The sequence below is a fragment of the Phyllobates terribilis genome, unplaced genomic scaffold (assembly GCF_046119375.1).
Source record: "Phyllobates terribilis strain yellow unplaced genomic scaffold, ASM4611937v1 Scaffold_156__1_contigs__length_4398808, whole genome shotgun sequence".
Lineage (NCBI taxonomy): Eukaryota > Metazoa > Chordata > Amphibia > Anura > Dendrobatidae > Phyllobates > Phyllobates terribilis.
The window spans coordinates 37078-47194 of NW_027362916.1; the positions used below are offsets into that span (position 1 = coordinate 37078).

The 10117-nt window shown below is 41.6% G+C and overlaps 1 long non-coding RNA gene across 1 annotated transcript; it reads left to right on the top strand.

The window, feature by feature from the left end:
• The first annotated feature begins 1802 nt into the window (after positions 1-1802).
• LOC141206975 (uncharacterized) lies at positions 1803-4360 on the top strand. Its single transcript, XR_012277443.1, has 4 exons — positions 1803-2077; positions 2153-2259; positions 2378-2524; positions 3442-4360. It is a non-coding gene; the product is annotated as an uncharacterized lncRNA (long non-coding RNA).
• The last annotated feature ends 5757 nt before the right edge of the window (positions 4361-10117 follow it).

Below are 10117 nucleotides of genomic sequence, written 5' to 3' on the forward strand. Positions count from 1 at the left end.
TTGACTGAAAAAAAACAGAAATGTAGAAATTTTTGCAAATTTATTAAAGAAAAACTGAAATATCACACGGGCATAAGTATTCAGACCATTTGCTCAGTATTGAGTAGAAGCACTCTTTTGAGCTAGTACAGCCATGAGTCTTCTTGGGAATGATGCAACAAGTTTTTCACACCTGGATTTGGGGATCCTCTGCCATTCTTCCTTGCAGAACCTCTCCAGTTCCATCAGGTTGGATGGTGAATGTTGGTGGACAGCCATTTTCAGGTCTCTCCAGAGATGCTCAATTAGGTTTAGGTCAGGGTTGTGGCTGGGCCAGTCAAGAATGGTCACAGAGTTGTTCTGAAGCCACTCCTTTGTTATTTTAGCTGTGTGCTTAGTGTCAATGTTTTGTTGAAAGGTGAACCTTCATCCAAGTCTGAGGTCCAGAGCACTCTGGAAGAGGTCATCATCTAGGATATCTCTGTACTTGGCCCATTCATGTTTCCTTCAATTGCAACCAGTTGTCCTGTCCCTGCAGCTGAAAAACACCTCCATAGCATGATGCTGCCACCACCATGTTTCACTGCTGGGATTGGATTGGGCAGGTGATGAGCAGTGCCTGGTTTTCTCCACACATATTGCTTAGAATTATCACCAAAAAGTTCTATCTTTGTCTCATCAGACCAGAGAATCTTATTTCTCATAGTCTGGGAGTCCTTAATATGTTTTTGAGCAAACTATGTGGGCTTTCATATGTCTTGCACTGAAGAGAGGATTCCGTCGGGCCACTCTGCCATAAAGGTCTGACTGGTGGAGGGCTGCAGTGATAGTTGACTTTGTGGAACTTTCTCCCATCTCCCTACTGCATCTCTGGAGCTCAGCCACAGTGATCTTGGGGTTCTTCTTTACCTCTCTCACCAAGGCTCTTCTCCCATGATTGCTCAGTTTGGTTGGACGGCCAGGTCTAGGAAGACTTCTGGTGGTCCCAAACTTCTTCCATTTAAGGATTATGGAGACCACTGTGCTCTTAGGAACCTTGAGTAATGCAGAAATTCTTTTGTAACCTTGGCCAGATCTGTGCCTTGCCACAATTCTGTCTCTGAGCTCCTTGGGCAGTTCCTTTGAGCTCATGATTCTCATTTGGTCTGACATGCACTGTGAGCTGTGAGGTCTTATATTGACAGGTGTGTGCCTTTCCAAATCAAGTCCTATCAGTTTAATTAAATACAGCTGGACTCCAATGAAGGAGTAGAACCATCTTAAGGAGGATCACAAGGAAATGGAAACCATGTGACTCAAATATGAGTTTCTGAGCAAATGGTCTGAATATTTATGACCATGTGATATTTCAGTTTTTCTTTTTTAATACATTTGCAAAAATTTCTACATTTCTGTGTTTTTTCAGTCAAGATGGGGTGCAGAGTGTACTTTAATGAGAAAAAAAATGAAGTTTTTAGAATTTACCAAATGGCTGCAATGAAACAAAGAGTGAAAAATGTAAAGGGATCTCAATACTTTCCGTACCCACTGTATGGTCCAATGATACAGAGAAAAAACAGTATGTATTGACAGGGATCACCACAATATATAAATTAAAATTATTTTATTAAACAATTACCTAGACAAACATATCACAGCTAAAAACAGTTAAAAAGCACAACGCTTGAACAAAATAACAAGCCGCCACATAATATTGTATTGGCTAACCTCAAAAAGAGTCACCAGAAATAAATGGCTTGAGGCTATGTGCCCACGATGCAGAAATGAAGCAGAAAATTTCTGCAGCGTTTCTGCATTTCTGCATCTCCCTTGCCAGAAAAACGCATGCGTTTTTTTTACTCGTTTTTGACGCGTTTTTTCATGCGGATTTTACTTGCGTTTTTGTTGCATATCTAAAGCGTTTTTGAGACCAAATAAAGTTTATTTAAAAAAAAAAAAAAGGGAGAAATTCTGATGTAATTTCCTAGTTCAACCCCTCTTTACCATTTTGCTTTTTGTAAGAGAAAAGATGCCAGAGGAATTGCAGCCCCTACGGCGCAGCAGACAATGCCTTTTGCTGCTGACTTGCTTAAATCTCATGCACTACTACGTTGAGCAGGTAATATAAAGTAGATCTTTTTTTGTGTTACATTATTTGTATGTAGTGTGTGTACTAACCTATATTGTTATATAGGAGCGGTTAAGGAGGAGAAGACGACCCAAAAAGATGTGGGTGCACCCTATCTTGCTTGAGCGTGCGGACAAGGGCCACTTCAATCTTCTTTACCAGGATTTAAGGACGTAAGATATATGTTCATAAAGTCTAAGGTCACACTTGTATACCCTTTTTTTTTTTAACGTTTTTGCTTGTATACTCTAAAATTATATTTTAATCCTATTTTTTTTTTTTTATACAAAGTTTTCCGGAAAAATTTCAACAATTTTGCCGTCTGAACATTACCGCGTTTGATCGTCTGCTAAGCATTATTTCTCCTGACCTGGACTACCAAGACACCGTAATGTGAAGGGCCATCTCTGCTGAGGAAAAGCTGCTCATCACCTTGCGGTAAGTTGAATGTTATATGTTTTTTATTATTTTTTAGATCTAAGCAACATATGCTGCCATGGGCAGAAAAATTATTGATTCAGGATTTCCACATTATGTTGTTCAGCTTTTATTTTTTTCTCCGATTTAGGACAATAGTACATTATTATAATAGAAACACCTCACCAATTCTGCATTTATCAACCATAGCCTGTTTCACATGTACACATCTACAGCACCTTCCCAAAAAATGTTCTAGAGATCCGTTCCCCGTGTGTCGTGTGTGTTTTCCGTGTTGTAGTTGTGTGCATTACGTGTGCTTCACCTGGATCACATGGATGGACTTCTGGGAGTCAGCACTACAATCGATAATCCCAAGAGTCTGTGCTGAACGCTGCCCTCATCATGGTTTTCTACTGGCACTGTGCTCAGCACCGGCAGGGACCATGATGGGGGGGTTAGTATTGTGTCCCCAACTGTAAAAATTAAGAATAAAGTAATAGCAATCATTATGTCTCTTGTCTCTGGTATGTCTGGAAACTGTCATCACTCTTACCATAGAAACTGATTAGTTAGTTAGTCACCCTGTGGTGATGGCTCCCCTGTGTCTGTGTACCTAATTTGGGCTTTACCATGAGATCAGCATGCACACAGATCAGATTGAAAAGGTAACTGATGTGTGAACTCTAGAGCAAACATCGTAGGCAAACACAGACACAAAATGAAAACAGAATAGAATTGATGTGTGAACTCAAGAGCAAACAAAATCTGAAAAAACAAATACTAAAATGTGTGTCCAAACCCCTGACCCCCCCCAAAAAAAAGCTGATCGATGGAATAGTACTTTGTAATAGTCAGTCATTTTTAACAGAGTAATCAGAATTACTGTTGGCTTCTATTTCTTTCTATGGCTTTTCTAATATATTTTTCCTTTTCAGGTTTTTGGCCACAGGAGAGAGCTATACATCACTGCACCTCCAATTTCGGGTTGGTAATTCCACCATTTCCAGAATTGTGAGGTGCACATGTACCGTCATCTGGCAGAAGTTGCAGCCCATTGTGATGCCTTCCCCAACCGAGGAGACTTGGCTGCAGGTCGCAGCAGGCTTTGAAACTGTGGCCAATTTCCCCAACTGCATTGGTGTTGTTGATGGCAAACATGTGAGAGTTCAGCAGCCACCACGATCAGGATCACGCTTCTTTAATTATAAGAAGTATTTTTCCGTGGTCCTGATGGCGGTGGCTGAGGCACATTACAAATTTGTTGCCATCGACGTTGGTGCTTATGGCAGTACAGGGGACTCTTGGGTGTTTAGATCATCACATATTGGGCTGCAAATTCTTCAAGATGGCGGAACACTCCCAGCCCCAAGACCTTTGCCAGGTTCCACACATCCAGTTCCTTTTGTGATGGTATCGGATGAGGCATTTCCCTTACAGACCGACCTGCTGCGCCCATTACCCACGAAGGGCACTGGATGACCGGCGGAGGATTTTTAATTATCGGCTGAGTCGTGCACGCAGATATGTGGAATGCACCTTTGGAATCATGTGTAGTCAGTGGAGGATCTTTCACACTGCCATGCAGTTGGATACGGAGACCGTTGACACTGTAATTAAGGCATTCTGTGTACTCCACAACTATGCTCGTGAATACAGCACTGAGCAAGATGAGGAGTCACAGCTGTCTGAATTAATTACAGTTGTCAACTCTGGTCAGGGAAGGCCATCCAACTCTGGTGCCAGTGTGCGAGAAACCTTCGCTGACTACTTCATAAGTGCTGAAGGTGGCGTGCAATGGCAATGCTCCTATGCTGGTGTTGAGCAGCCTGACCAGCAGAGAAGATCTGATCAACAGTAAAGAAGAACTTCCTGTCTTCATTTTTTTTTCTGGAAAATGTTTAAAAATTTTTTTTAAAATAATGAATAAATTTTGTTTAAATTTTAATTTGTCTCCAATATTTCTTGAATTGCCACCTTCTACGTATTGTTTTAGGACCATACGTCAACGCAAAAGTGAACAACCCACAAGTATCAGTGCCTGGAAATTAGCTTTACTACCTAGAGCGCTCTTCCCAAGTACTGTCTGCTAAAGTCATCCCTCATCATTGTTATTTGCTTGCGCAAAGAGCAGAACTAGCAAAAAACAGTGTTGAGAGTAGTATCCATCCAAAACTTAGTTGTGGTCAAAAATATCAAAGTATATTTCTAATTTAAAAACGACTGTATACAGCCGACCACACACGTAGAGTAGTTGAAAAAAAATAAACATTTAGAGTTCCTCTGACCTGCGCTATTGTGAGCACAGATCGGGCGACCACTTTTTCAGTTAAACCAAATCCAACCACATATACACTTGATAAGTAAAATGAACACATAGATTAACCAATTTTGTTTTAATAAATAAAATAGAATAACTTTAAATATTTTTTAAACAGAAAACAAGAAACTTTTGAGAACATTTATTTGGACAAACATTGCCCATAACTTGTTAATAACTAGCACATTGGGTACGGCAGAGCTGTCCTGTCATCAGTTTAGGGCCATAAAATATGGGCAGCACCTGTAGGTTGTTTAATTATATAAAACGAAACACCTTTTATTACATTCCCCTACGCCTGAAGCCTGGTATAGGTGACCATAAGAAAAGGTGTTTGTTAAATTATTTTCAAAAAAATTGTGTATCTAACAACCTACAGGTGCTGTCTGTATTTGCTATGGTCCAAAAATGATGACAGGGAGGGTTAAATGGTTTAACTGCAAGTTATGAAATTGTTGCTCGAAGCCGTACCCAGAAAACATTTATTGTGTAAAACTCGCATTTGGGGATGGTCCTCTGATAAAAGATGAGCCACCAGGGGCCATTTGGCGACCATAAGTTTGTTCTTATTCTTTGGGCCGGTATGCTTCAACCTGCCCAAAACGCTGCGTTGCTGCTGGTGGTGGTGGTGGAGGCACACTGGGATTGAACAAATTATGTATGACATTAACTATGGCTGGGGGTGAGGGCATAACTGATGCCCCATCAATTGCCGTTAACAGAGCATTTGCTGCTGTAATGTAAATGTTCTGCTTCTCTCGTGGCATGGATCGGAGGTGGGCAGCTATGGATAAGCCAACTAAATCCAGGGGATCTTCCTGGCATGTCCTTTCTACAAGACTGAGGGTACGTTTAGTCAGGGCTTCAAACAGACTAGTCACACCCTCGTGGCTTTTGGCCTTTTTTTTGGTCGCCCTTCTCAATGCCACGGGACGAGCAGAAGCTGACCCCCTCCCAGTAGGCCTCGACACATCACCAGTAGAGCTACCGGCAGCGCTTGGACCAGGAGCAGCAGTCCCCAAACCGGTATCGACGTCCGCTTCAGTTACGGAACAACAGTGGCAGAAGCAGATGTCTCCGGCAACGAAAGCTGTACAATTGGATGGAATTCCTCCTCTACTTCATCCTTTCTTGCGTCGGTTTCTGTTGATGGAGCACTGATGTTGCCTTCAGTTCTAAAAGAAAAGGTAAAAAATACTGTTAATACCACATTTTTTTAAACATTGCAATTACTATTTTTTGCGAAATTACCTCCGCAAACTCCTGCTGGTTAGCATAAACGCAAGTTCATCTGCATACGGTACTTTTCGTTTACGTGGCGATGCGCCACTTTTCACCGACTGGTGATACTTCACCAGCCGGTCGGTGACCGATCGCCATTGGCTTTTCACATCACACACTACAATAACAAAACAAAAAACAATTTAGTAACTGCTTTAACAACAAAAATGCAATTAAAAATAGATCTAACAATAAAGGTAAAAATCAATACTCACTAATTTCCTCATGGGCATCACGATCCGCATTCACCCACTGGTGATAGATTTCCCGCAAGACAGAGGCCCAGGCGTCCTTTTTTTTCTGTTTGTCTTTATTACAGTCGCTTGCGCTGTCCCAGATTTCGGGATATTTTTCAATCTATAGTGAATAACATAACGTCTGTGAATATTTTTTCTTTAAAAAAAAGGGTGGAATAAAGGAGTAATAAAGAAAAAAATAAAATAAATAAACATTCACACACACACGCAAAACATATGGCGATATCTACGCACACACCAACACTAACCCCTCACCTATATTGTACGGTTCTTTCACACGTCAATCTCCGGGACGAGTGTTGATGCCATTTTCCACACATACCGGAGACCCACACACAGACCCATTCCAAAGCATGCTCGGTCACACATATCTGTAGTAATGTGGATATGTGGACGTGAGAAATTAACCTTACAGCGTATGCAGGAGCTTTGAGTCAATGAACCTACATACGCTGTCCAATAATCTTTCAGTTCAATAAATAATTGAAAAAAAAAAAATGTGGGCTCCCGCATAGCTTTAATAACTAGCAGAGGGAAAGCAGACGGTTGAGGGCTGATGTTATAGTCTGGGAAGTAGGCAATAAGCATGGCCCCTTCCCTTGCTATTAATACCAGCCCGCAGCAGTTAGATTAACCTTTACTGGCCATTGTACAGGGGGACCCCCACAAAAAAAATGACGTGGGGTCCCCCTATAAGTTGTAGCCAGCAAAGGCTAGGCAGACAGCTGCGACCTGATATTAATAGCCAAGAAAGGGGCCATCGTTGTAGGCCCCCTCCCAGGCTATAATATCAGCCCTCAGCCGCCCCAGATTTGGCGCATCTTATTTGTGCGCCAAATCTGGCACTTAGCATCGCTCTTCCACGCTGCCCTGGTGCGGTGGCAGGGGGTAATAGTGGTGGGGTTCATGTCAGCGCCAGCTGCCATGAAGCCCAGGTTAGTAATGATGGGCGTCTATAAGACACCCCCATTACTAACCTACAAAGTGTTAAAAAGAAAAAACACACACTACACCCAGAAAAATATAATTTATTTGAAATAAAACAGACCATTTTATTTAATTCTTAGTTTACAAAAAAAAAAATAGTTACCTGTCCACGTTCCTGCGCTGATCTCCCATGCACAGCTGTCACATCTGGAGATGGTGACAGCTGTGCTTGGCTGCTGTAAGCTCACACTGCGGGGAACACGTCCGCTCCCGGCAGCGGGAGCCCCTGACTGAGGTCACCGGAGTGCATTCAGGCAGCGCAGCTCCGGAGACCTCCTTTACGGCACTGCTGTTCCGTGGGAATTTCTCACGATACAGCAGGGCCGTAAAGGAGCTGACCGGAGCAGCGCTGCCTGAACTCCGGCGAACCCGCTTATGCAATGACGGAGCTGCTTTACGGCCCCATCATTCTATCGGCGGCAGCGGTTCAGAGCGGTCACATTCTATGTGGCTGCTCTAAACTGGAGATCTTCGTGGGACACTCGTGGACTACTACGGAGGGGTAAGGATAAGGTTGTGGTTTATTATTTTAGATTTTATTACAGGAGATCGATGGCTTCGGGGAATTAGGTGTCTAGGTGAGTATAGGTGTATTTTTTTATTTTTTATTTATTTTAGGTGGCGATCGGCGGGGACAGGTAATGATTTAAATATTCATAGGTAAGCACTGGCCACCAATGAAAAAAAAAAGGGACAGTAAATAATCTTGGGGACAATAAAAACATAATAAAAAAAAACACAAAAAAAACGTTTGTATATATTATAGAGAGAGAGAGAGATCTAAAGGGAATATGATGGCACCCTCCAAAAAAAAAAAGGAATAGGAATAGGGCCAATAATATATGGGGGCTATAATTTCATTTTGGGGCACATTTTACAGCAGGATCAGGCTGATGGGAACTACTGCTCCCATCGAGCTGCTCCTGCTGGCACTAGTGGACGGGGGACAGACATAGGCCGATGGGAGTAGTAGTCTCACATCGGCCTATGTCTCCCTGCTGACACCTGCGCACACAGACCCCACACAGACACATACAGACACTTACCACACTAATCATGAATCCCACGTTCAGATTCATGCGCTTGTACCATCCCAGATGAGCAGCCATGATCCTGACAGACGGGAATACTATGGGATTCTCGTCTTCCTGGATTATGGGATGCTTATGGGATGCTCATGGGATGGCTGGAACGCCCAATTGTGAGCTCACTTCCTATTTGCTGCGGTTTTGTGGTACAAGACCGCATCAAATACGCTTCAATTCCGCAAGTATTTTTACATATTTGCGGATTTCAAGCGTCCCAAAGCAAGTCAATGGCGGCGCTTCCGCTGCGTTTCCCCAAAATTAATGAACATGCTGCGGATTTTTGAGCGCCGCAGAAAGGCTGCGGAAAAATCCGCAGCATGTGCATTGACATTGCGGAATGCCATTGGGGACCATGGGGTGCGGATTACCAAGCGTTTTTGAGGCGTTTCCGCTGCGGAAATTCCGCAGCGGAAACGCATGAAAAACGCATCGTGGGCACACAGCCTAAGGGTTTAAAAGAAATGGGGACCAAGCCTGAAGGTACGACTGCTCATGTGACCTCATCACTGTTCCACATAAAATAAAATCTACACATATATAATTACCTTGTACTGCTTTTTCTGCTATACCTACACTAAATATTACCTTTATGTAAATATAAAGCTGTCCTGTGTTGGATAAAAGTAAAATAGGACCTTTCTAGAGCATGTACAGTATGTAGGTGAAGATTGCAATACCTGAATAACTTACTAATTTACACTTGTTTAAATTACATTTTTATTTGAAATCCCCTTTTAATATTCCACATAATCATTCCTTTGCAGCCATTAAAAAATTACTTTTTTCATGTATACAATAAATAGCTTTTTGATTTTCTAACAGATGCAATAAAGATTCCTGTAAAGGAAAACGAATATGCTTAGGAAAAGAATTTAAGACTGGATCTCCCAGTCTTCTTTTTGTAAACATTGTTGGTGACCCAACTTGCAAGCTGAAACCTCCTCCGAGTCCAGAAACCCTTCCTTCAACCATTACATTTATACAAATAAGGTAAATAATATCGAGGTTCTACATTCATGACAACCACAATGACTGCTAATGTGACAAGTAAAATTATAGTTTCAGTAGCAAGATAAAGATTGGATCCTGTTTGGTTACATCAAGAAAGATTACTTTCATACCACATAATTGGATCTAAACCTTTTTTTCCAATTTTAAAAGTTTATACCTTTATTGCCATTTTCAAAAATTTGAATGTTTAGTACACATAATCGATCAATCTGTTGAAATAAAATGCTGTATGGTGCTCACTATGGGTCAAACTATATATTGAGGTCCAGACATGTTTACATGCATTCAGTCAGATACAATAAAAAGCCATGCTTTTTTTAGAGATAAAGTTCTCTTAAATCATTAATTCTGGTTGCATCAGATAACCGCAAAATCACATATTGTAAGATGCCATACTGTGTCCTCCATACAGGTATTACAATATTTAATATTTTAAAAATTACATGTTTTCAAAACCTATGTTTGTCATATGTACAGTGGTATTCTTAATGAGAAGCATATTTATTAGTGATGAGCGAGAGTGCTTGGATAAACCTCGAGCATTTCAGTGCTCGAATGTGTTCGGTACTCAATGAGTACAGACAGCTAATAAACATGCAGGGACCGCCAATAAACATGGAGGGATTGCCTGCCAATACAGTAATGCTGCAGCCATGTTGACTACTGGAAT